The sequence below is a fragment of the Cnephaeus nilssonii genome, assembly GCF_951640355.1.
Source record: "Cnephaeus nilssonii genome assembly, chromosome: 6".
NCBI classification, from domain to species: domain Eukaryota; kingdom Metazoa; phylum Chordata; class Mammalia; order Chiroptera; family Vespertilionidae; genus Cnephaeus; species Cnephaeus nilssonii.
Window position 1 is genome coordinate 85,585,410 of NC_137077.1, and position 26,096 is coordinate 85,611,505.

At 41.2% G+C, this 26,096-nt stretch overlaps 1 pseudogene across 1 annotated transcript; it reads right to left on the reverse strand.

Annotated features, from left to right (window-relative positions):
• Positions 1 to 1,500: 1,500 nt before the first annotated feature.
• On the reverse strand, positions 1,501 to 2,694 carry LOC307101933 (protein tyrosine phosphatase type IVA 1-like; annotated as a pseudogene). The gene is made up of 2 exons: positions 2,488 to 2,694; positions 1,501 to 1,748 (listed from the first exon to the last, which is right to left on the reverse strand). The product of its transcript is annotated as a protein tyrosine phosphatase type IVA 1-like (transcript).
• Positions 2,695 to 26,096: the final 23,402 nt, after the last annotated feature.

Consider the following 26,096-nt stretch of genomic DNA (forward strand, 5'->3'; position numbering starts at 1 on the left):
TAAAATTTTATTTCATTTTATTTTAATTAAATTTATTGGGGTGACATTGGTTAATAAAATTATATGGTTTTCCCTATTTTTAATTTAAATCAATCAACAGCTCTAGATTCCAATGGACCTGGCTTCTAATTCCAGCTGTTTGTTTTTAACTGTGTGACCTTGATCCCCACTTTCCTCATCTGTAAAACTTCCATAGTAGCATGAACTTTCTCAGCTGTTTTTAATGATAAATTCATCTCATTTACTTAGATGTTTAGCTCTCAAACTAGATTTTTACAAGTTGGTGAATACTGGCAAATAATTTCTCCCACATAACTATAACCACACATTCCCAGACAGTATAGATAAATGGTTGAACTAACATTAATACACATTACCATTGTATCAATTAATAATAATAAAATGAATTTTCAAGTATCCAAATATTATGTTATCACAGCTCAATGGCATATAAATATTAAATGTGTGCTCAATTCATTAGCAAAATTCACTTTTTTTTATTTGCAAGAGAGGGTAGGAAGGGAAAAAATTTTCAGTTCAAACAAAAATAAGTTGGTAAGCAACTTCAGAAAGTGTTAAAAAAAATACCAGAATTTCAGAATTTTTATGATTAAGAATTGTTTTAGCTACAATAATAAAGCATTTCCATCTTTTAAAATATTAGTTATATTAAAGAGCATATTCTATATGTTCTGCACAAGACAAAGGCAACATTTTACTAAAAATGCTTTATAGCCCCTCCCATTCTTTTCTCAGGGCCTCCCTGTAGGTTGCACCCCAAGTGCAAACATTAAAATTAACCATATGGCTTTTTGTCTGGAGACATTAAAGACATGTGCTTCTGTACAATGCAGATTTTCAAAATAGAGGCTTTCCATAAAAGTACAAAATGAGATTTATAGAAAGACATTAAGTAATCTCTGAGACTTGATGTAAAAAAAAAAAAAAAAAAAGCTGAGCAAACCTGATGTATACTTGCATGAATGTGGGAGATGGGAACATGCAGTGAGCAGGCAAATAACCATATCAGCCCTACTTTCTATGTTTGAAATGACTGAAGGGATAAACCACATAAGGGCCAGAGTGTTGAGAGTTCCTGGGATTTTAGTTCTGTATGATACTAAAAATATACAAATACTATGTTGAGTATTTTGGCATCTAATCTTTCTAAATTTCTTATATATTGATAAGATTCTGGCATTGGAATAGACTACCTCAATACCGCATGATTTCAGGAAAAGTCAATTGGTACAAATGATAAGCACATTTTAAATGCTGAACAGTAAGAATCTTCTGTTAAGTGTCAAAATAGGTGAATCGTAACCCAAAATAGAGGTTGCAGTTCTGTCAAACTCGTGGCCTGGTAAAACTGCTTTTCAGTACTCCTATGGGCGCTTCATTCAATTTATTCACCAAGCCAACATGTTGGCTAATATGTATGACAAATTAGATCCCGTCTCAAGTTCCACTTCCAAGGCAATGGCATCAGGCACCCCTGTTTTACTGAACGCAACAGTTGTTTCTATGACCGTTGGAGTCTTTGAAGCGCAGCCACGTTTTAAGACAATACTTTTCCAAACACAAAAGTTGCTTGCTGTTAAAAGCTCCATGCCGCTTTTGTCTTATGAACTGTACTGCCTCTCATATTTCATTCCACCTTTGATTAATGCCAGGGCAACAAGCACTGGAGCTCTCCCAAGGCCTGCAACACAACGAACAGCAATACAACAACCAGGTTCTTCACGAAACTTAATTTTTTAAAATATGTTTTTATAGAAGGTCGTGGTTCAATTCTCAGTCAGGGCACATGCCTGGATTGTGGGCTAGGTCCCCAATAGGAGGCAGCCAATCAATGTTTTCCTATCATCAATGTCTCTCTCTCTCTCTCTCTCTCTCTCCCTCTTCTTTCCTCTCTGAAATCAATAAAAATATATTTAAAATAAATAAACACAATGAAATGATAAAAAATATGTTTTTATTGATTTTTTTAGAGAGAGAGTGAAGGGGAGAGAGAGATAGAAACATAGATGATAGGGCCCTAACTGGATTGGCTCAGTGGATAGAGCATCGGCCTGTGGACTGAAAGGTCCCAGGTTCGAATCCAGTCAAGAGCATGTACCTTGATTGCGGGCACATCCCCGGTAGGAGGTGTGCAGGAGGCAGCTGATTGATGTTTCTCTCTCATCGATGTTTCTAACTCTCTATCCCTCTCCCTTCCTCTCTGTAAAATCAACTATATATATATATATATATTTTTTTTTTTTTTAAAAGAAACATAGATGATAGGAAAACATTGATTGGCTGCCTCCTGCACACCCCCTATTGGGGATCTAGCCCACAATCCAGGCATGTGCCCTGACAGAGAATCGAACCACGACCTCTTAGTTCATGGGTTGATGGTTCAACCACTGAGCAACACCAGCTGGTACAAAACTTAATTTTTATAAGACTTTACCAGCTATCAGCAGTCTGATTGGTTGGTGGTACGCCATCATCAAAAGGCCAGTCAAGAACACAGATGCCTTCTTTCTCCACAAGGGTAGCATCCTAAGTTGCTTCACATATTCTCACTATTGTGCTAACTCTGCACTTAAGTTCCTCTATAAAATTGTTTAAGGTCGCATTGGTTGGATTGTGTGTAATAAAAAATCTCATGTTCTTGTACTTGATTTCCATAGGAGCTGGGCAGTTCATTCGAACCTTGTTAATTTAGTTACAAAACACTCAATAGGGTTACGAAACAATTTAAAAATTAAGTACATAAGTGATGCGAAGAAATGGAGTCTACCTCAACATGCTCCACTTGAAATTCTCAGTGCTGTGAGTATGAAGTTGGGAGTAATGGGAATGAAATGAATCTCCTAACAAGAAGCAGCAATTCTTCAATCCAATAACACTTGTTTCATACATAACACGTATACTCCAAGTAATAACACTAGTTTCTGGAGGCAAAAAGGAGTCAGCCTCTTTATATACTGAACAAATATGGCTTGATAAACCAGCCATAAAAGAAAGCACTGGCCTGGCACATCCGCTAGGAATTCAAAAGAAATACAGGACGTTGTGATACAACTAAACAGTAGAATAAATGAAAATTAAGCAATGGAGCCCTAACCGGTTTGGCTCAGTGGATAGAGCGTTGGCCTGCGGACTGAAAGGTCCCGGGTTCGATTCCGGTCAAGGGCATGTACCTTGGTTGCAGGCACATTCCCAGTAGGAGGTGTGCAGGAGGCAGCTGATTGATGTTTCTCTTTCATCGATGTTTCTAGCTCTCTATCTCTCTCCCTTCCTCTCTGTAAAAAATCAATAAAATATATTTTTTTAAAAAGAAAATTAAGCAATGGAGCTAAAAGAGAATGCAGTCAAGAGGTTAATGAGGGGGAAAGGAGGATGTAATACTTTCAACAATAGATTTTTCTAAAAAGCAGAGAAAGTAAAAAAAAAGAAAGAAAAAAAAGAATGCAGTCTACAATTTGCCAAATGTTTGCAGCTCTCATGTCATAAAATTCTAGAAAGATACTTTTAAGTAAATTCAGCAGAAATGACACAGACTTTGACTCCACCATTGTCCTTCCCCTTGTTCTCTGAAGATATTATTGCCACAATAATCACAGTTACCCCCAAGTAACATCATATAGCAGAGTCTAGTCACGCACAGGAATTCCAGACACTGTGACTGTGAATGCTAATCCCGCTGTGGTCACACCACCATTGAATGACCTTGGGCAGGGCAACTTCAGCTACCTGTCTCAGATACCTCACCAACAAAAACCTCCAGGAATTTACAGGAAGAATTTCCAACTCCTTACATGCACAAGCTGCCCTCCAAATGCCTTTACAATGCTTAACGTGGGATCACCCAGGACAAATCATGAAATTAGTATTGTTCCCTAGAATAATTCTGTCATGATGTGTTCTGACCACCAACATAGAAACCTATGTCTTCCTATTCAAATTATAATCATCTTTTAAAATATATTTTTATTGAGTTCAGAAAGGAAGGGAGAGGGAGATTTAGAAGCATCAATAATGAGAGAGAATCATTGATCAGCTGCCTCCTGCATGGCCCCCTACTGGGGATCAAGTCCACAACCCGGGCATGTGCCCTTGACCGGAATCAAACTGGGGACCCTTCAGTCCACAGCCCAATGCTCTATCCACTGAGCCAAACCGGCTAGGGTATAACCATCTTTTTAAAAAAATATATTTTTTTATTGATTTCAGAGAGGAAGGGAGTGGGATAGAGAGATAGAAACATCAATGATGAGAGAGAATCATTTGATCGGCTGCCTCCTGCACGCCCCCTACTGGGGATCAAGCCTGCAACCCAGGCATGTGCCCTTGGCCAGAATCGAACCTGGGACCCTTCAGTCTGCAGGCCGATGCTCTATCCACTGAACCAAACTGGCTAGGGCAAAAAAGCTGAAAATTTTGTCAAATTTGTGAAAAAGTCAAGGCTAGGAAGGAGCTCTGATACACATGGAACCACATGATTCCAATAATAAATAAATAAATAGTGGAAACCAGGGACAATTACTGCAAACTTTCAGCAAATATTTTTGAGATGTGCCTTATAATAGGATTGGCACTATAATCCCTGTCCTAAATTTAATAGACAAGAAGACCAATATTTCTGTTAATAATAATAACAAAATAATGATAGCTGCCATTTGTTATGCAAATATTATGCTTTAGGCACTATGCTAAGGACATTACATGCCATGCCCATTAGAATGCTTTCAGTTGCAAGTAGGAGAACTTAATTAAAACAGGCTTAAACATTAGGGGTCTCCTATCTTATAACCATTGGTGAGGAGTGGGTGGTCCCAGAGTTGGTTGATTGAGCAGCATAACAACATCATAGAGGACCCATCCTTCAACTCTGCCATTCCAAACACGTGGGCAGCATCTCCCTTGGTGTTTGCACAATGGCTGCAGTGATTCCAGGTGCCACACAGAGACTTCAACACTTCCTACACGTCTCTTTCTATTGGTTGGGGAAATCCTACCCAGAAGGTCCCTAGAGGTTTTCCTCACATTTCGTTGTCCAGGATCAATTCACTTACCCACACACAAACCAATCGTAATTCACCCCTCGCTCACCTTCCTTGAACACATGGAACGGTAACCTCCCTACCCAAACAAGGATGGGCTATGAAATGGCAATTGAGATAAGCAACAGTGTCTACTACACATATATTATCGTTTTAGTAAGCCATCCTCTAAAGAGTTATTATCCTCATTTTACAGATGAGAAGGCAAGTAAATTGCCCACAGTCACACAGCTTGAAGTTGGGAAACCCTGTATTCTTTATTACCATATTGATAATTCTGAAATTTCAGCCTATGTAAGAAACATCAGGAGAACATCATTCTTTATTTTTTAATAAACAATCTCCATTAATCTGGATGCAAGTGGTCTACAAACAGCATTGCATGAGATAGTATAGGGTTAGCTATTAGTTGGGCAGAAGTCTGATTTCATAAAAACACACAAACAGCCAAAACCGGTTTGGCTCAGTGGATAGAGCGTCAGCCTGCGGACTCAAGGGTCCCGGGTTCGATTCCGGTTAAGGGCATGTACCTTGGTTGCGGGCACATCCCCAGTAGGGGGTGTGCAAGAGGCAGCTGATCGATGTTTCTCTCTCATCGATGTTTCTGACTCTCTGTCCCTCTCTCTTCCTCTCTGTAAAAAATCAATAAAATATATTTTTTAAAAAAAACAACACACAAACACCCTGATTTCTTGAAGATGCAGGCCCACCATCTCCAAAAGCCATCTTTCTTACCCACAATCATAGAAATAGCACATTGAATTATCTCTATAATCTACACATTCAAGCCTTATATAGTGCCCAGGTCTGGCTCCCTTTTATTTAAGAAGTCTATAGAAAAAAGATTCAGATGAGGGGAATGAGTTCAAGAGGAATCTAAATAGGTCTTCTAAGTAACATTGTAGAATTTGGGAAAATTTAGGGTAGAAAATAGTCAACTCTTTGGATTAGGAAAGGGGGGGTGGGTGGAGCCATCATACGTTTTCATATATTGCCTAAGCTGTCGCATGTAATGGATGCTCAGAGGGAGAATCAATGATCAGAAATTATGAGGAGACTCATTTTGTTTTATTACAAGGAAGAATAGCCTAATAGTTAACATTGTGCAGCAATGAAAAGGGCACTCTGCCTCACAAAGCATTCCTAATGCACTCACGCGGAGGCTGGAGGACTGCGTCTGCCACCAGTATTGTAAAAGGGGTTCCTCAATTGAAAGGAAGGCTCTGCAGATGACTTGTAAGAAATGCTGTGATTCTCCAATCACATCCTCTGCAAACAGACTTGTGCTAGTTTTTACCATGGTCATTTCTGCTGAATACCTTGGAGTGCAATTTCATTTCTAAATTCATTTTATTAATATGATTAATATATAAATATTTCATTAACACAATATATTAAGAGTAATATCATAATCTATATGTTAATCCTATCTAATAAAGAGGGAATATGCTAATTGAGCATCACACCCTCACAAAGATGGCGGCACCCACAGCCAATAAGGAGGGAATATGCTAATTGACTGCCACACCCTCAAAGATGGCGGCGCCCAGGCCACAAGTTGGCGGCGCCCAGTCCCCTCAGAACGCCGGGGCAGCAGGCACGTGGCATGGCTGGGCCCGCCCCCAGGCGGGTCCAGCCACTCTGTGTGCCTGCCTCCTGAGTCCCCCAGTCCCCTCAGTCCCCCAGCCACCCAGGGCCAGCCTGAGGCACAGGCAAGCCTTGGATGGGAACTGCCCAGCCACCCAGGGCCGCCTGAGGCTCAGGTAACCAGGGCCGGCCGAGGCTTGCGCTGCCGGCAGTGGCAGCAGCAGAGGTGTGATGGGGGCGTTGCCTTCCCCTGATCACCAGGTCGCCTGCTGCCCCTGAGGGCTCCCGGACTGTGAGAGGGGGCAGGCCGGCCTGAGGGACCCCCCTCCAGTGCATGAATTTTCATGCACCGGGCATCTAGTATAATATAATTTCTATTATAATTTCAAAATGTCCTATTTTCTCAAGTTGATAGGACATGTCTGATTCTTCTTAGTGTCTCTGTGGCACTAACTCATAATCATGCCCACCACAGGTATATACTACACAGTTCGTAAATGAAAAAGTAGGGCCAAGGATGGTGGGTAAACACATCTAAATGATAACACAGCACAAGGTGACTTTTAGTACTTCTGCCCTGCTTACTACCATTCTTCCCTTTCTGAGAACTACACGGGGTGGCTATATTTGCAATATGTACTCTTTTCTCTCCTCTTGGGCCATCAATGATTGGGCCAGAAGTTAACACATGGTTCAAGCTGAGCCAATGAGATTGGCACTAAGATTTTAAGACAGTCTCTTCAGGTGGCTGTATTTATAACATGTGAACTCAGAGCATAGTCTACTAAAAAATGACAAAGCAGATGAGAGAAAAAGAGTGAGTCCCCTGACTTTCCAACTCCTGGATCCCAAATGCCTTCTGAGGCTCAGGTACAAATATGCATTGGTCTCTGTGAGAAATATTGTCTTTATAAAAAGTCTTCCTTCCTCCTCTCTTTTCCCTTCCACCCTTCTTTTCTTCCTTCCTTCTTTCCTTCTTTTAAATCTTATGAAAGCTGGCTTTAATTGGTTTCAATTCATTTCAACCAGAATTGAATACAAATAAATTTGTCTCTGGGTTTGCTGTGGACCGATGAAAATACTTTCTTGGCAGCTCCATGAAAGCTAGGTCTTTAGAGATCTTATGTGAAGAGAGAGGACCTAGCTCTCTGCATGGTGCCAGATATTTTGTAGGGTGTGAGACTGGAGCTACTGCAAACTGATTTTCTTACCACCTCAACCTCCAGCCTGCAGGGGCATCAACACTCCTATGAAGACTCCACCGCCAGACCACAGGTATCTTTCTAACAAAGATCTCTCAGAAGGAACTAGGAGATAGAAACTCACCTAGTACAATGAGGCAACACCAGCTCGAATAACCGGGGGAATATCTGGGGTAACTATAACCCCCTTATGATGCAAAGAGTTTCTCCATACAACATTTTGGGTCTAGGACAAATGCAAGCTACAAACTGCCTTTCAAAATCACATTTATCAGTGAGTATTCACACAACCTTTGAACTTCAATTTTGTGACAAAACCGTTTCCCAATATGCATGTGTTTTTCTCACTTTGTACCTTCTGGCTGTCAAGCGGAGCATGTTGACTGGCACTTTGACATGCTTCCTGCAAAACAGGGCCTGAACAAACCCAAGTGACACTTTTCTAAAACTTCCAATTTTAATCTTAGATAAAGAGCAGCCCTGGCAGGTGAGGGGCAGGTGGAGATGGACAGTAATAGAGTAGGAAGGGAAATAATTGCGAATTTTATGTTTTTCTCTCTTGCAACTAAGATATCTTGTATGTTGGACAAAGTTGCCAAAACGTTAGCACAGGGGTGCTAAGAAAAAACTTCTTCTTCCCCACGTCCCCATTCCTTAGAGTTCCGACTACCACACTCTGCCTAAAACACTCGGAGGCCCTCTCCTATTGGTCCTTTCATCCTCCTACTGCCTTTTGATACTTTTGTTTTCCACAAGCATAACTTCCACCTGTGTTGAGTCTCTTCCACTTCTCTCAGAAAAAAAATCACGGCTCAGTGATTCTCAGACATTATAGAATATCTTCCAGATGTGCATGGTATAAGCAATAAAAACCTACAGTCTCTGAACTAAAAAAGTAGAATAATGGAAGCCAACTCAATGTCTTACTCCAAATCTAAACAGAAGTGTTATTTGGTAAAAAGCACATACCCAGGCTTGTAACCAGTTCAGCATCCACAAGGTAGTAATGAGGAATCTATATATATAAAAGGCCAGTGTCCGTGACAACCAGAACAACCAAACAATGGGTCACCATGAGGTGCATTGAGCACCTCTCGGTCCTTCCCCCTGGCCCGGGAGCAGAGGCTCTCACGGCGCGGCAGAGCGGGGCGGCTCTCACAGCTGTGAGGGCCGGCCGGGGCTCAGGCAGCCATGGGCTCCAGCAGCCATGAGCCCCGGCAGCTGCGAGGCTCAGGGCTCAGGCAGCTGTGAGCCCCGGTGGCTGCGAGGCCCGGGGCTCAGGCAGCCTTGAGCCATGGTAGCTGTGAGGCCCGGGGCTCAGTCCTCGCAGCCGCGGCTGCCAGCAGTGGCAACAGCAGCAGTAGGGTGATAGGGGTGGTGCCTTCCCCTGATTGGCCTGGTCACCTCCTGCAGAGGGAGGCCAGACTGCGCCCTGTTGGGAGCAGGCCTAAGCCGTTAGTAGGACATCCCCTGAGGGCTCCCAGACTGTGAGAGGGGGCAGGCTGGGCTGAGGGTCCCCACCCCAGTGCACAAATTTTCATGCACTGGGCCTCTAGTAATTCTATAAGAATCAGGACAGTCATCACAAGAGACATCGACAACTTTCTCTTGGCAAATAACAAAACAAATAAAAATTACCCCATGTGTTCATTGATGATTGAGATTTCTTTGATAGGAATTAAATATTTCAGGGAAAGTTACTATGTTTTTTTTAAATATATTTTTTATTGATTTCAGAGAGGAAGAGAGAGATAGAAACATCAATGATGAGAGAGAATCATTGATCAGCTGCCTCCTGCACATCCCCTACTGGGGATTGAGCCCATAACCTGGGCATGTGCCCTTGACTGGAATTGAACCCGGGACCCTTCAATCTTCAGGCAATGCTCTATCCACTGAGCCAAACCAGCTAAGGCAGAAAGCTACTATATAATAGCAAAATTTTTCAAAAAATGCATACTCTTTGACCTCACAATTCAACTTACAGGAAATTTTCCTAATATGTAATCAGAATTTATTCCTAATATATAATCAGAAATGCATACAAAGGTATATGTATTTCAAACTTCATTATAGCTTTAAAATACATTTGTAATGTAAGTTTTCAAACATATACAAATGTAAAGAGAATAATATAATGACCCACCATGTATCCACTATCCAACTTTATTGTTTATCAACACTTTGTCCAATTTTTGTTTTATTTACCTCATCATTATTTCTGCTAAAATATTTTAAAGCAAATACCAGCCATCCTGTTATTTGACTCTTAAATACATTGGTTTGAATCATTTAAAAAAAGGATTTTAAAAATTAACATTACCCTCATATCATTCTTTTACCATCCAAGTTAGCAATAATTTTTAATATCATCTAATACCCCTTCATGTGTAATTTCAAAATGTGAAAAATTACTTTCATAATTTATTTAAATTTGGATCCAAATTTTTTATATATTGGATATCATTGTTATTTCTCTTAAGTCTCTGTAATTTATAATAATTTCTTCACTTTTCATTATGCTTCTTATTTATTGAAAAAAAAATCAGGTCATGTTGACCTGCAAAATTTCTCATATTCTGGATTTGGCTTATTGTATTTTTCTTCTGTCATTTAATATGTTCCTCTATCCCCTGTAAACTGGTACTTAGAGCTAAAGTCTTGATGGGATTCGGGTTCTTTTAAGGAAGAGGCAAGAATGCTTTATAACTGGCTCTTTGTGCTTCATATTAAATCACATCAAATACACTTAAAGACTGTTTGCTCCACTTTAGTGATGTGTACATTGCTTAGTGGATTCAAGTGTTCTCAGTCTAGTTCCTAGATTTTACATTTTCTCATCAACTTTTTACCTAGTGGTTTTAGCAATGGTTTGACAATCATTGCCTAGATCTATTATTTGACTAGAAAATAAAAAATGGTGATATTGTAATTTTATAATACCTAATTGTCTTACTAGATCTGTTTCTTCTATAATGAAGCAGCTTTTGTCCACCACCCTGCCAACCAAGGGCCTTATTTTTCTTCCTCTTTTCCTTTTCTGCTATTCTTCCACCTTTTCCCCACCTTTGTTTAAGTCTTAGACCTAGAGTTACATAGAATCAGTGCTCATTATCAGTGTTTTTGCTGCTATTTCCCCCATCATCTCAGGATGGGATCATAAATACCTATATTCTGACTTCTTCATGTTTAAAACTATTTGCCTATAGCCTTAATATTTAAAGGACAGCTGGAGTAGATAACACAGCCTTGTTTTTATTTATTTTCTCTTTTTATTTTTTAGTTAAAATTTACTTTAAATATTATTTTGTATTAGTTTCAGGTGTATAGCATAGTGGTTAGATAATCACATACTTTACAATGTGTTCCCCCCATTATTTCCAGTATCTACCTGACACCATACATAGTTATTACAATATTATTGACAATATTCCCTGTGCTGTACTTTACATCCCCATGACTATTTTATAAGTACCAATTTGTACTTTTTTGTTGTTAATCTTCACCTGAGAATATCTTTTCATGGCTTTTCAGGGAGAGTGGAAAGAAGGGAGGGGAGGAGGGAGAAAGAGAGAGAGAGAAACATGGACTGGTTGCCTATTGCATTTGCCCTGACCAGGGCCAGGGAGCAAACCTACAACCCAGGTGAGTGGGCTGATGCTCCAACCACTGAGCTCACTGGCCAGGGCCAATTTGTACTTATTAATCCCTTTACCTCTTTCATCCAGTCCCCCTACCCACTTCCCCTCTGGCAACAATTAGTCTGCTCTTTAACACTTGTTTTTAAAAGTGGCAATGAAAATAGTCCAAGTATTCAACAATCAGGGAGTGGTTGAAAAATAAATTATGGCCAGTTAAAAAATGAAACCCTGATTCATACAGCCATTATACATGCTACAACCACTGTGGAAAAATAGAAAATGGTATATAAACCTTGAATGGTCAGATTGTGTTTTAAAAGTCTAAGGATGGTATGTGCTTGTGAGTTCAGCAAAAAGCAGGTCAGACACATGATACAGTTAACAGTGATTTTCTCTAATAGAAGTATTGATAATCTTTAGATTCTCCTTTGTGCTTTTTTTCATTTTTAAAATTTTAGGACTTGTGGGATTGAAGCGAATACAATATTTTTTTTAAAGCTAAATAAAAATCTAAGTTTTAAGGTTTACTTTTAATGCGGTGGTTTAATCAATACCACAAGCCACAGTGTGCCGAACAAAGAGCAGCGTGATCTAATTAGCAAGCTCAGGTCTTGGTGTCCGGCCTGTGCTAGGTGCTCAATCAATGTTTGCTGGTGATGAAGAAAGCTAAAATTAGTCTGCTTTGAGCAGATTCATTCTGGGCAATACAGTTAACTCTTCTGAGACAAACTCCCACCTCCCAGGGTTGAGGAAATGAAGTAACATACCTGCAAAACTGCCTGCCTTCTGTCTGGCACATAATAGATTCTTCTATCATTCATCCAGGACAGGAAGATAAATTATTAGCACCTTGTTCCTGATAACTAATTGGGATATATTCAGTTTTACTTTTCCTGAAAAATATAAAAACAACATGGACAGATATTCAGTAAAAAGAGCCCGAGCTAGCCTATTAGAGAGTATTACAGAGAAATATGGAGAAGAAGAAGGAAAAGACCAGAGAGACAGAGAGAAAGGCAAGACAAATTGTTTAAAGACCATTAGAACCTATAGTAGTTAGGCCTTCTGCTTGCTTGTAATATGGAAGAACTCTAAATGGTTTCTGTGTTATAATAAAAACAAGTAAATAAATATACACCTCCTTCTTTAAGTAATCAGTACAGGATAGTAAACTCATCACTGGTCTTACAACAGCTGCCCCCAGTGAGGCTGACCATGAACAGCACCTGAGCAACTGAATCAGAATTTGAATGTGGATTGTTAAGCCTAGAATATTTAAAAACATCTCTTCAAGGGACTATGATGGCTAGTCAGGTTTAGGAACTACTAGTCTATTCTTAGGACCACTTCTGCCTGCCAGCCTGATCACCCCTTAACCACTCCCCCTAACCACTTCCTGATAACTAATTGGGATACATTCAGTTTTACTTTTCCTATTGGGATCGGGCCTAAATGGGCAGTCGGACATTTCTCGAGGGGTCCCAGATTGGAGAAGGTGCAGGCTGGGCTGAGGGACACCCCACCCCCCGTGCACGAATTTTGTGCACCAGGCCTCTAGTCATATTATAAAAATGAAAGAGAAAATATTAAGTCACAACCCTCATTACACCGAGTACACTCTGGTCTCCGCATTACATCTGCCATTTCATCCCAGGGGCACTACTTTTCTGCAGACAGCTCTCCTCGACCAGCCACTCCAGACATTTTCGTCCTTCCTGTGTTGGCTTTTCCTGTTCCTAATGGGGGCCTTGTCAATAGGAAGGAGTAGTTACTTGGCTCTTAAATTAATATTCAAGTGGCCAAAGTTACAAATTTTAAAACCTGATTTTTATTACTTTTAGTCCAAGCTATGACAGTATTTATAAAACTAGTAAAATAAGAATATAGCTTTCAAATTTTCTCCGACAAGTTTTTAGAAACTCCAGTTGACAAATTAAATTGCTTAATCAGTCCCACTTACAAATTTAATCGATTAACTAGTCTTAATTTTAAACTGCATTTATAAATGTAATATATTGGAATTTATTTTCACATGCCTCCAATGTCTTATATTGTCTTAATTTGTGATAATAACAAGCAAAAAGTTCCCTAGCATTTAAAGGTCTCAGGTTACAATTCTAATCAAATAAATGTAAAAATATTGTAAATTGGGTTTTGTTACATATTCCAGTTCTCTTTACAAACTTAATCAACATCTCTTATACCTTTCCACTTAAAATCTCAAGATTAAAATGTTACTCATTTTATATTGAAACCACAAGAAAATCTTCTAGGGTTAGAATGTGCTACATTCTCCTGAAGTAGCAAACATACTGGCCCTTTTTAAAGAAGCTTAATTTGGGTAGATGGAATTCAGCAACCCCTAGCCTAGGCTGGATTCAACTAATCCCTTTGCTGCCTGATTGAATTCTGCATTCTTTTCCTACTCTTTTTGTCTAGCTCTGTCCACAAAAGCCCCCATCTGTCTAAAAACCATCAGCCTTTTATTATGTAGTCCAAAATTCGTCCAAATCACAGTTACTCCTTAAGGTTGAGGTGTTAAACCCTCAAAATCCCTTTGAAATGCACATATACTAACTTGGATGGAAATCACATCGCTGATTTAATCCTCACACACACAAGAAGAGGCACAATGAGGGAACAAGCTATTATGCAATGAGTCTCAATGTTTTTAAAAAACATTTTTTGTTGATATTTGCTTAGAATGATCTGTGGAAAGAACACAAGCCTTTTTGTGAGCAGTTTTTGAAAGGCTTGTCTCCAGGGTGGTTACACACTCAAGATATTGCTAGGAGAAACTTTGTTGTATAAAGACAGAGCTGAAAGGAATTTGATGATCATTTGGTCCAACCTCGTGATGTACAAAAAGAAAAACTAAGCTCCAAAGGGAAGGAAAGAGAGAGGGGGAATTCCTTTGCAGAATATCTTCTATGTTCCTGGCACTGTGCAAGTTAACCTTCAATTGGGATGCACGGAGTGGTGCTTGATAACCCTTTTCCACTCTCTTTCTCCCTCAGACAGATAGCAAATGTTACCATGCAAAGGGTGAACTTACTCAAGCCCACCCATCTCCTTGCCCTGTATTCTTGTAGACAACCTAGCCTTCCCTTCCACTGAGTCAGTGGAAGTAATCAGCCATTCACTACTTCAAGTTTCTAAATCAGCCTCACATGTACCTAAATTCTTTGTGAAGAGAAGCCAAATTTTGTGGACTGAGAGGTAAAAAATAAAAAGATAAGTAAATAGAGACCCTCTTTCTAGAAATTCAGAGAAGGGGAGGGAGCAAGTTTGGACATAAGTGGAGATAAGGGTGCAGGGCCAAGGGAAGGATGGAGAATGGAGAGAGTTGAGCATGTTCATAGGAAACTGGGCAGAGGGTGCAGATACAGAGCAGAAAGGAAATGATTGACAGAGCAGGACCCCAGAGAAAGAGGGTGGGGCACAGGTTGAATCTGAAGGGAAGAGAGGTATTTCATTCTACAAAACAGGAGGAAAGAAGGTGGAGGTGGGTGTAAATACTTCTGAGGATGTTAATGAAAGAATTGGTTCAGATGATCACCCTAGGGTCTGGGTTAAATGAAGAGGGGAATATAGAATGAGTGAACATGAAAGAATCTAGGATCTGAACACCTCCATGGAAGTGAAGGCATAGATGAAATGGAAGGACAATGGAGCTTAAAATTTCAGGATGGGACAGTCCTGGGTGATGACACCACAGGGCAGTGCTGTTAAAAGTCCAGCATGGCAAAGTAGAAGCCAAGTAAAAACACTGGGCTTGAAGGTCAAGATCAGAGGAGCCAGTGGGTCAGGAGGGCCATTGCCTAGACTCTGAACTCACCCAGGTTGACAGTTTGCAGAATTTGGGGGAGACAAAGGTCATGAGCCTGCTGCCAAAATCTTTCGTGAATGCACACACTGATCAGCAGGTTGGCACATGACAGGGATAACATAGGGATGAGATGTGAGCCTCAAAGTCAAAGGTAATTTTATAGGAGAGGGTGGAACAGTGGTCTGGCAACAGCTTTGGAGAGCAAGGGAGACATTAATTCCAACTTCCAGCCTGAGGGGCGGAGGGTATGTGAGAAGGAGCCCCATTCCCTTGAGAAGAATACAAGGGAAGCAGGAATCTCAGGGGAGACTAAGGTCTTCATTGACAGAAGAAGACAGGAAAACTTGAGTAGAAATGGTAAGGATATAGGGACTCTATTTATAATGGAATAGGTTCCAGAGGGCACAGTTGAAATGTGAGGGAGGAAGACAGGAGACAAAAAGCATCCTGGGATGATATGATGTAATAGAATAAACACTAACAAGGTCTGCAACCAAGGCGGTGGCCAAGGATTCGAGGGACAGGAGGCAGAGAGACCTCTGGCCTCCACTTACTAGCTGTGTAACCTTAAGGGAGTTTTTTGCTCTCTCTGTGCCTCAGTTTCATCATTCTGAAATGAGGATACTACTAGTACTTACCTCATAAGGTTGTGGCTTCTTTGAGGAGTAAATGTGTTAATACATATAAAGTACTTAGAAAATTTATCAGCATATAGTCAGTCCCAAAGAAGCACTTGCTTTAGAAGGAAAAACATTCCCACTCCACACTTTTCCTCAAGTGATGGGCATCCCATTATATTAAATCCTGAACAATACACCTTCACTTCCTGTCACATGCAGCAAAAACCCAGCATGAGAAAAAAAGGAAAGAAAGAACAGAAAAAAGGTCTGTCAGAGTCATTGATAGATTTAATTTTTTTTGCAAATATATCCAATGGCATGTAACCATTATCTGTCCCTTGAAAGAAAAGAAATGAAAAAGTTGGTTTAAGACAGTAAGAATCTACAGCTATAAATGTTAAAGATGGACAGTCAATAGAAGTATCCAGTATACAACTCAACAACAGCAAAAAATATCAAATAACTGAACTAAAATGTGGGCAAAGAACTTGGATAGACGTTTTTTCCAAAGATGATATACAGATCACCAATAAGCACATGAAAAGATGCTCAGCATCACTAACCATCAGAAAAATGCAAATCAAAACCATAGTAAGTTATCACCCCACACCCATAAGTGTTAGCAAGGATGTAAGTAAATTGCAACTCTTGTAGTCTGCTGGTGGGAATGTAAAATGGTGCAGCCACCCTGGCAAAAAGTATGGTACTAGTTTCTCAAAATATTTAAAATAGAACTGCCATGTGATCCAGCAATCCTACTTCCTGAATTGAAAGCAAGGACTAGAACAAATACTTGTACACCCACGTTTATAGCAGCATTACTCACCATAGCCAAGAACTGGAAAAACCCAAATGTCCATCAGCAGGTGACTGGATAAACAAAATATGCTATATACATAAAAAAGGATATTATTCCACCTTTAAAAGAAAGGGAATTCTGATACAAGCTACAACATGGATGAACCTTGAAGGCATTGTGTTAAGTAGAACATCCAGTCACAAAATGGCAAGTACAGTGTGATTCCATTTACAGCCCAGGAACAGAAGCAGTCAAATTCATAGAAACAGAAAGTCGAATGGTGGCTACTAGGGGCTGGGAGTTGATGCTTAATGGGTATAGAATTCCCATTCTATAAAAAGCTCTGGAGCTCTGTTTCACAGCAATGGGATGACATTAACACCACTGAACTGTACACTTTAAAACGGTTATGATGATGAATGTTATGTTGTGTTTTTTTACCACAATTTAAAAAAAAAGAAAAGAAAAAGGGAAAAAATAGTCATCTACCATCGCCTCTTCTCTCCCTTTACTGATGAGTAACATGAAGCCCAGAGAAGGTAACCAACTTATTTAAGGTCACACAGCTCACTGAGGCAGAATCAGGACCAGAACCTGAATTCTGACCACAGCTGCGGGGGAGGGGGGGGGGGGGAGAGTCCTTCCATGACATTGTGCTCTCGATGCCAGGTACTGAGCTGGAGGAAAAGACGACATGCTTGATTTACCAGTAGTGACAGTGACAGACTGATGAACCCGAAAGGGATAAAGATTCCACTCGGTGCTTGTACTGCTCATGTGCTGTGCCCTTCCTCCATATCTTTTCAGGATGATCCCAACCAGCAGGTCTGAGGCCACACTGGAAATCTCAGACATGCACCGCTCCTCTCCGGTTTGCGGCAGGCCCGAGAGCAGGTGAGACCAGCTTTTCTGTTCCTGGGCTGTTCCCCCTGTAATTTAAAGTCCAGACAGTTGCACTGGAAAACAGGAAGAAAATCTCAGAGCCCAATTAAAAACGCTCAGTGTGGGGTCTCCAATGTCATGAGCAGAGCTGCTAGTTAGAACTTGCTCCTTTGAAACCGGTTCACTCCCGCCTGTCTGGACTCAGAGAGGAAGTCTTTCCCCTTTTAGGAGTTTTCCTTTAGCTCCTTGTTCTAAATTCCATAAAGGAGACAGCAGCAAAAGCTGGCCCCAGCTCAGGAAACAGATGAAACCCAGACCTTTTTTTTTTTTAAGGGTGATGTCCATAGGTTACGTTCTATTTTAATTCAGAAATTTCTTTTGTTTCCATGGAAACAATGAGTGTGGCTCAGGATCCCCACAGGACCTGGCTTGGTGATTCTAGAAATCTCCACAGGTCTAAAAATGTCCGAGCTGCAGCCAAAGGCCTCCCTCCCCGGGGCCCCTCCGGTCTCCTTGACACACAAACATCTCATGCGCACAACCCGCCTCTGAGCTCTGAAGGTGTTAGGAGGATCCTCCTTGTATCAATATGCCCTGTGATGAAGAACTAAATAAAACATTTTGGCAAGGACATTTCTAAAGATCTTTCCACTTCAGAAATATTTTTATTCCAGCAACCCCATCGAGGCTGAACCAGGATGCCTATAAAAAGCCTTCTGTGTTCCCTGAAGCATTCGTAATGAATCCTCAGGGAGGATGGGGGTCCGGGACTCAGAGCCCATGCTAGATGCCCAGGCTGCCAGCTTGGCTTGGTGCATGAGTGGGAGTGCCCCGAGCTCCCTCTCCTCCCATAGGGGTGGGCTCTCTGTCCGTGCTCCCTAAGGGAATTGGCTGTGCTCCTGGCTTGTCTCGCCAGCGGGTCTGCTAGTTATCAAGCCGAGGGCGGGATTGCTTCCATGCCCAGTTTTGCAGATGCTCACAAACACAGAGCCGAGGATCAGCTGAGACAGAAGGCAGGACTGAGCCGAGAAGCCCTCTTGACAAGACTCGGCCACGCTTGAGCTGTTCTTCCTGCCACGAGGCACACCTGCCGCGTAAAAGCCAATGAGCCATTCAGGAAACACCATGTGTCTCCTGTTCAGAGCTGACCCTGGGAAATGAGGACTTGCCTGAGATGGCATCAAGCATGAAAATGGGGAGAAAAGCCGCAGGGTCCCTGGCCCTGTGCAACACCACCCCTACTTGCACAGACAGGAGGTGAGGAGGAAAGAAGGCTTTGCTGCCTCCAGGTGTCCCCCCCTCCCCCCCTGCCCCCGCACCCTCCACCCAAGGTCTTCCTCCGCTAGCAAGCACAATTTCCCCAAACTTCAAGGACCATCTTCACAGACTGGAACTCTAGAGGAACTGGCCTCCTGATAAAAATTTCCACCCCAAAGTAAATGTTGGAGAAATGCTTTCTCTGAGCTGAATGATGGCCCCCTCCTGGTTCATGGCAAACCTAAAGGGCTTACAGGGTGGGGTCGCATACAAAACTCTTACACCACCTTCATCATGCAGATGCCCAGAGGCCAGTGGACTATTTGAGACTCCTCCAGCAGCTGGGCCTTCAGGAACTAATTCCAGAAGAATTTAAAAATCAATTATTTACCACCTTATCTGAGGAAGCCAGGACTCAATATCCAAAGAAAATTGTGGAAATAGGGGCTCCAGGCAATGACTAGATCCAAGGCGGAGGAAGAGTAGGGAGTGTCAGAGAAAAGAGAGGGCCAAGAGAAAGATTATTCCAAGGCAGAACAGAAGAAACCAAAACTGTTGATTGGGAGAAGGTGGGAAGCAGAAAATGAAGGATAGCTGTTTGAGAGTTTCCAGGGAGGAAATCATTCCTCTGGCACAAGGCGTGTGTTTAAGGGCAAGGGAGAGAAGGCACAGTGTGTGAGCACTGAGGGAGGGTGTTGAATTTTTTTACTGACTGCTCCTTTGGAAGACAGGAAAAGGAGTTGGGTCCATAATTATGTCATCCTCTTTATAAAGATGAGGTTGAAAAAAACAAACATGGTCCTTGAATCAAGACCTTTTTTTTTTTTTTTTAAATAAAGCAACTCCAGGCCTTCACAGGTAAGGAGAAGCCACACAAGTTATGATCAGTACTGACTTGGGGGTCTTCTCCTCTGTGCAGTATTTATGAGCCAAATATGAAGCCAGTGCTATGGAGAGGGAAGGGACCTACCACTAACTGAGCATCCACTTGGCTCTGGGCACTGGGCTGGGGCTTTACATTCAGGACCTTTGAACTCCAGACCCATATAAGCAGCTGTCCACCCAATAACCCCACCTGGATGTCTAGAGAAAGCTCAAGCTCACCCCAAACTGAGCTTTCCATCTTTCCCCCCAACTCCTGTTTCATCCATTCTTCTCCATTCCAGTTGACAGTAGCTCCATCCTTTCAATGGCTCAAACCAAAAGCCTTGGAGTCATACTTGACTCTTCGATTGCTCTCTTACCCTGTACCCGATCTCCCCATTTTCATGCTTGATGCTTTTTATTGGCACAGGCCTGGTCCAGGCCACCCTCATGTCTCACTCGGATATTGTAATGGTCTTTCTCAATTCTACCCTTGGCCCTTTACAATCTCTTTTCACTAGACAAAAGATCTCAGAGGATCTTTTCAACATGTGAGTCAAATCCTGTCACTCCACTGGTTAAAATTGACTAACAGCTTCCCATTCTGCGTGGAGTAAAAGCTCAAGTCCTAGTGTGTTACAAGGACCACCCATCTGGACCACACACATTCTCTCCCTGATGCCATCTGATGCCATCCTTTTGCTCACGATGTTTCAGCCTCACAGGCCTTTGTTTTCTCTTGAGCAGGCAGGTCTCCATTTCAAGGCCATTGCCCTGGCTGTTCCTTCTGCCTGGAATCCTTGTCCCCTAAATCTCACCCCAAGTCTTTTCTCAAACCTTAACTCAGTGAGTCTTTCTCAACTGCCCCTGTGTCAGCTGGCAAACCCCCCCAAACATACTTCTAGCACCCTTTCCTGCTTTGTCTTCCAAAGCCCTTACAGTGTATCTTTTCCTTATATCCTTTATTTATTATCTGTCTCTCTTCTCTAGAATGTAAGTTCCTGGAAGCTGGGATTTTGCTCACTGATATATCCACATTGCCTAGAATGGTAATTGACACACACAAAAATGTATGATGAGTGATGTTACACAACCTTGACAATCATCTTTTTTTTAAAAATATTTATTTTTTTTATTTCAGAAAGGAAGGGATAGGGAGAGATAGAAACATCAGTGATGAGAGAGAATCACTGATCGGCTGCCTCCTGCACACCCCCTTCTGGGGATTGAGCCCCCAGCCCAGGAATGTGCCCTTACTGGGAATTGACCTCCTGGTTCATAGGTTAATGCTCAACCACTGAGCCACACCAGCCAGGCATCTTGACAATCATTTTGCCTTTCACTGGCACCAGTTTGATAGAGACTTAAGCAGTTGTTTTTATCTCTTTATGTCTAATTTTATTCTCTGTAAAATAGTCTGTGAGTTGATTATTCTAACTCAAGTTTATTCTTCACCCAGAGGCCCCATTCCAGCTTTTGAAGTGTGTACTTGACATCCTGAGATGCCCATGTATAATACTACAGGGAGTAAGGAATTGGACCAAGAATTCAGTTTATTACCCATGATTATATGAGGTAGAATGGGCATCCTCAAACTACGGCCCGCGGGCCACATGCGAGTGTTTTTGCCGTTTTGTTTTTTTACTTCAAAATAAGATATGTGCAGTGTGCATAGGAATTTGTTCATAGTTTTTTTTAAACTATAGTCCGGCCCTCCAACGGTCTGAGGGACAGTGAACTGGCCCCCTGTTTAAAAAGTTTGAGATCCCCTGAGGTAGAACCTTATGAAATTGCCATCTTTTAAGTATAAAATTATCAAATAATGACCACCTCATATGGTTCAATGTAATACTACCAGTAGAGCTAGGACTTAAAGTAGGCCTTTTGTCCAATTGCTATGAGAAGTTCTTGGAAAGCAGCACAAACTGGTGATAACCTATAAAACAGATTTTCTAAGTATACAGGAAATGAAAAACATGCAATTGTCTGTCTCTGAAATGGCAATTTGGTTCCCTTTAAGTAGAGTCATGCTCCATTGGAATCAAACGCTCATCAGAGTTTAAGAATTATATGAAAATAAACCTTCAAAGCTGAGTCCCAATCACATTTTTCAATCAAGAGTTAGAGGTACTATGGTCCTTGAGGAAAACTATTACTCTTAAGTAGAGCTTTAATTACATCCAAGGCTTCATTATCATTGTCTCTCCTGAGTAAATGTCTCTTCTAGAATCATACTAATAGTGCATCTTAATCAAGTTTCATGTCCATGAACTTGCTTTCTCTTGCTTCCAACTTTATTTATGCTCATCTCTTTGGAATACCTGTCATCTAGCTGACCTCTAATCATCCTTTCCATTCCTACTCTCATCCCCATGCAGGCTGGGTTAAATGTCTTACTCTACTCTCCATAAAATTCTGTTCATATACTATGTAAAGCAGGTCTTAACCCACTGTAGCAAAATATGTAAGTATACATTCATTTCTCCTCCTAGATCATGAGCTCCTTGAGTGTAGGGACATTCTATTTATCTTTGCATCCTTAATATCCACCTTACTGCTTGGCACATAGTAGGGGCTCAGAAATATTTAACAAAGGATGAGGAGTATATTAGTCAGAGTAGGCTAAATGCAAGTCTAGTAACAAACAAGCCCAGCTTATGCAAAGACTCATGAAAAATCTGAAACAGATGTGCTTGGTTGAGCAGTTCTCCTCCAAGTAGTAACTCAGAGATCCAGCCTTTCTTAAACTTTTGACACTGCCATCTTCAACATGTGTTCCCTAAGGGCACTACACACAGGAAACAGGGCATGGTGAAGTTACTACCTTGGCCCGAAGTAACACAAATGATTTCTGCTCCCATTCTATTGGCCGAAATTGTCACATGTCACCACTTAGTCACAAAGAGGAAGGGGGCTGGTTGGGCAAGAGCACATACAATGGAAAGAGAACATGAGCCTTTGGTAGTCATATAGCTATCTCTGCCACAGGGAGAAGGGAGGAAAGGAGGGAGGGAGAAAAAGAGGGGAGAACTTACTCAATGTCTAAATATATTACAAGCACTACATTTTAAGCCACATGCAAAGAATTCTGCTCAAATTTCCTGCCAATTGGACCCAAACAGCTGCAGAAAGAAGTTGAACAATTAGCTCAAACAGAACCCAATAAAAATAAAAAAATAAGAAAAACCCATGGCAGTTTCATGTGTTAAGGATAGTCAAAAAGAGAAGAAACGCTTCAGACAAGGTTGTGGGTATGTCTATATGAGTTCTGTGCCTTACCTTGATAGAGGAGGGAGAAGAAGAGAGTGTTGGAAAGCTGCCAGATTGGAAAGGCTCTAAGGGGTGGAGGCTTATGGGACTAAGGGAGAAGTATTTTCAAGGAATACTACCTACCCTGAAGAAGACTTACAGTCTTCAGCATGAAAACTAAACCAAGGGAATTTGGAGGACATGGATAGATAATGACAGAGTCATGTTCATCAGGATTTGGAAATGGGTGATGAGGAGGAGGCCACTGCCCATGGGAAAAACAACCACTTTCCAGGGGGTTGTATTCAATGAGAAAATGTGGTGTCAGAAGCCAAGGAATGACAGGGAGAAGTAAGAGCATCTGAGGTAGGGACAGATAACGTCCTCAAGGTCCATTTCTTTTCTTCCTGGCACATGGCCTCCTTTCCAGTTCAGCATTACCAAGTCCCCTTGGAATATGAACAGAAATGATATCTACCACTTTCAGACCCAGCCTCTAAAGTCCTCCCACGGGTGCTGTTCTATGATTTTTCATCTTCTTCCAGTTGGATGCAAATGACAATGAAGTCCTATGTTGTGGTGATGTCACAGATAGAAAGAGGCTGGGTCCTTGAGTGACTGCGTGGATGAGGGCCTACTTCCCTAACTGTGATCCATCACCAATTCCATTTCAATAAAGGACTTATTACCCCAGCTGAAGGGGTGCTCTCAGTAAAGAGCCTTCAGCTGTCAGCCTCTTCAGGAAGTGCTTTAGCTAAGAGAGTTGCCTCAACCAGGTTTATACCTTCCGAGGAAAGCCCACAACCAGTGATGAACTGATATGAGCTCATGACCAGGCGGGACTTCTCTAACAAGCAAATTTAACTTCTGTTTGATTGACCAAGATTACCATCAGATCTGGCTTGCCCCTCAACTTATATGCAACATGACTCATACAAGACAATGGTGAAGGCCCCTGTTGTTGAGAGTGGGGGGCAACTGGCATTTTGTCACTACTCTTAAACTGAGTTTGTCTCCCAGACCTATTGGCCTGCTTTAGAGTAAAACAGTAAGAATGATCTGGTGTGCTCTCAGGAGAGATTCCTCCCCACTCAGCCTGGGTCAGGCTAAAGTCTAATGAAATATTGCTGAAGGCTGCCAAGTGCACAGTCATTCATTAGTGCTTTTAACTGGATGCTTTTACTATGTCTTCTGTGCATGTAATGTCTCTGCTGAGAAATGTTTCAGGGGTATAAGATTTTCCTTATTTGCTACTCATTTTACACCAAGTAAACTGAATATTAACTATGGTAAATGATGACATACACTATCTCATTTAATCTCTGAGGCTATCTTGTGAGAAAGGGATTATTATTATTTACTATGGTAAAAGATACATAATATACAACTTACTATTTTAACCCTTTTTGAGTGTATAAGTCAGTGACATCAAGTATCTTCACATTGTTGTATAACCATCACCAAGATTGAATTTCAGAACTTTCTGATCTTCCCAAACGAAAACGCTGTGCTTATTATTTTAACTTCCCATTTCACCTCTCCCCCCAGGTTCTGGCAACCATTATTATACTTTAAGTCTCTATGCATTTGCCTGATCTAGGCACCTCTTATAGTGGAATCACATAGCATTTGTCCTTTTGTGTCTGGCTTAGTTCACTCAGCTTAATGTTTTGAAGGTTCATCCACGTTGTAGCATGTATCAGAATTTCATTCATTTTCATGGCTGAATATATAAATAGGTATGCATATACCATATTTTGTTTATCCACTCATCTTTTGATGGACATTTGGGTTGCTTCCATCTTTTGGCTATTGTGAATAATGCTGCTATAAATATTGGTGTACAAGTATCTGAGTTCCTGCTTCCAATTCTTTGGGGCATATATCTGGAAATGGGATTGCAGATCATAGTAATTTTATTTTTAATTTTTTGAGGAATATCTATACTCTCTTCCACAGTGACTGTATGATTTTATACTCCCTTCTGCAATGCACAAGAGTTCCAATTCTCTACATCCTCAGAAGATATTATTATTTTATCTCCACATTAGTCAGAAAACTGAGACTGAGAAATGATGACTTGCTCACAATCACACAGCTACTAGCTGATCCTGCATGAGAAGCGGAGATTCTTGACTCCAAGTCACACTTCCTGGGCCCCCAGTGCCCTCAGACACAGAAGAGCAAAAATAGAATTCTTTTAAGACCTAAAGAAAGCAGAACTATATCTGGGAAAGGATTTATTTCTGGGAATTACCACCCCAGTTGTTCTTTTAATAGTGACAGCTCCATGTATACTGCTGGGAACTCTTGGAGTAGAAATGTGTGTACTTCATTGATAAAAGTCAAAGAAAACATTTTATTCCTTCAGCCAGTCACCACTCATTTACTCAACAACTATTTGTTGAATGCATATTAGATGCCAAGCATGTTTTTTAAGGGCTGTGAACAAGTCTGCCACGGTTCCTGCTCTCATGGAACTCAAATTCTAGAGAAGAAGACAGGCAGTAAACAGAAAAATAAGTGTTGTAAGTGCCCTCAAGGGTATCAACGGGATAGAGTAACAAGGTGGGGGAGAAGGAATGTGACTTTAGATAGTGAGACCTCTCTGGAAAGGTGACATTTAAGCTGAAACCTAAAGTTGCAAAGGTACCAGCCACGTGAAATCTAGAGAAAGAACATGCGGGCATGTGAAACAGCAAATGCAAAGGCCCTGAGGTAAAAATAACTAAAATGTTCAGGGTGTCACTCTGGTGGAGAATAGAGAGAAATGTAGTTAGACAGGAGACCCAGCACCAGATCAATGGGTCTTATAGTAATGATAGCTAATGTTTATTGAGCACTTACTATATGTCAGATACCATTCAAGTAATTTATATGTGTTAGTCATTTAATCATCACAACAAATCCTGTAACTAAATACTATTATTATCCCCATTTTGCAGATGAGGAAACTATTGCCCAGACTGGTTATGTAACTTTCCCAAGGAGATTGGCTGGTAAGTAGTAGAGCTTAGATTTAAACCCAGGAAATCTGGATCTAGGGCCTGAGTTTATAATCACACCACGCTACAGCCATCCTGTGGTCAGCAATTTAGATTTTATTCTAAGA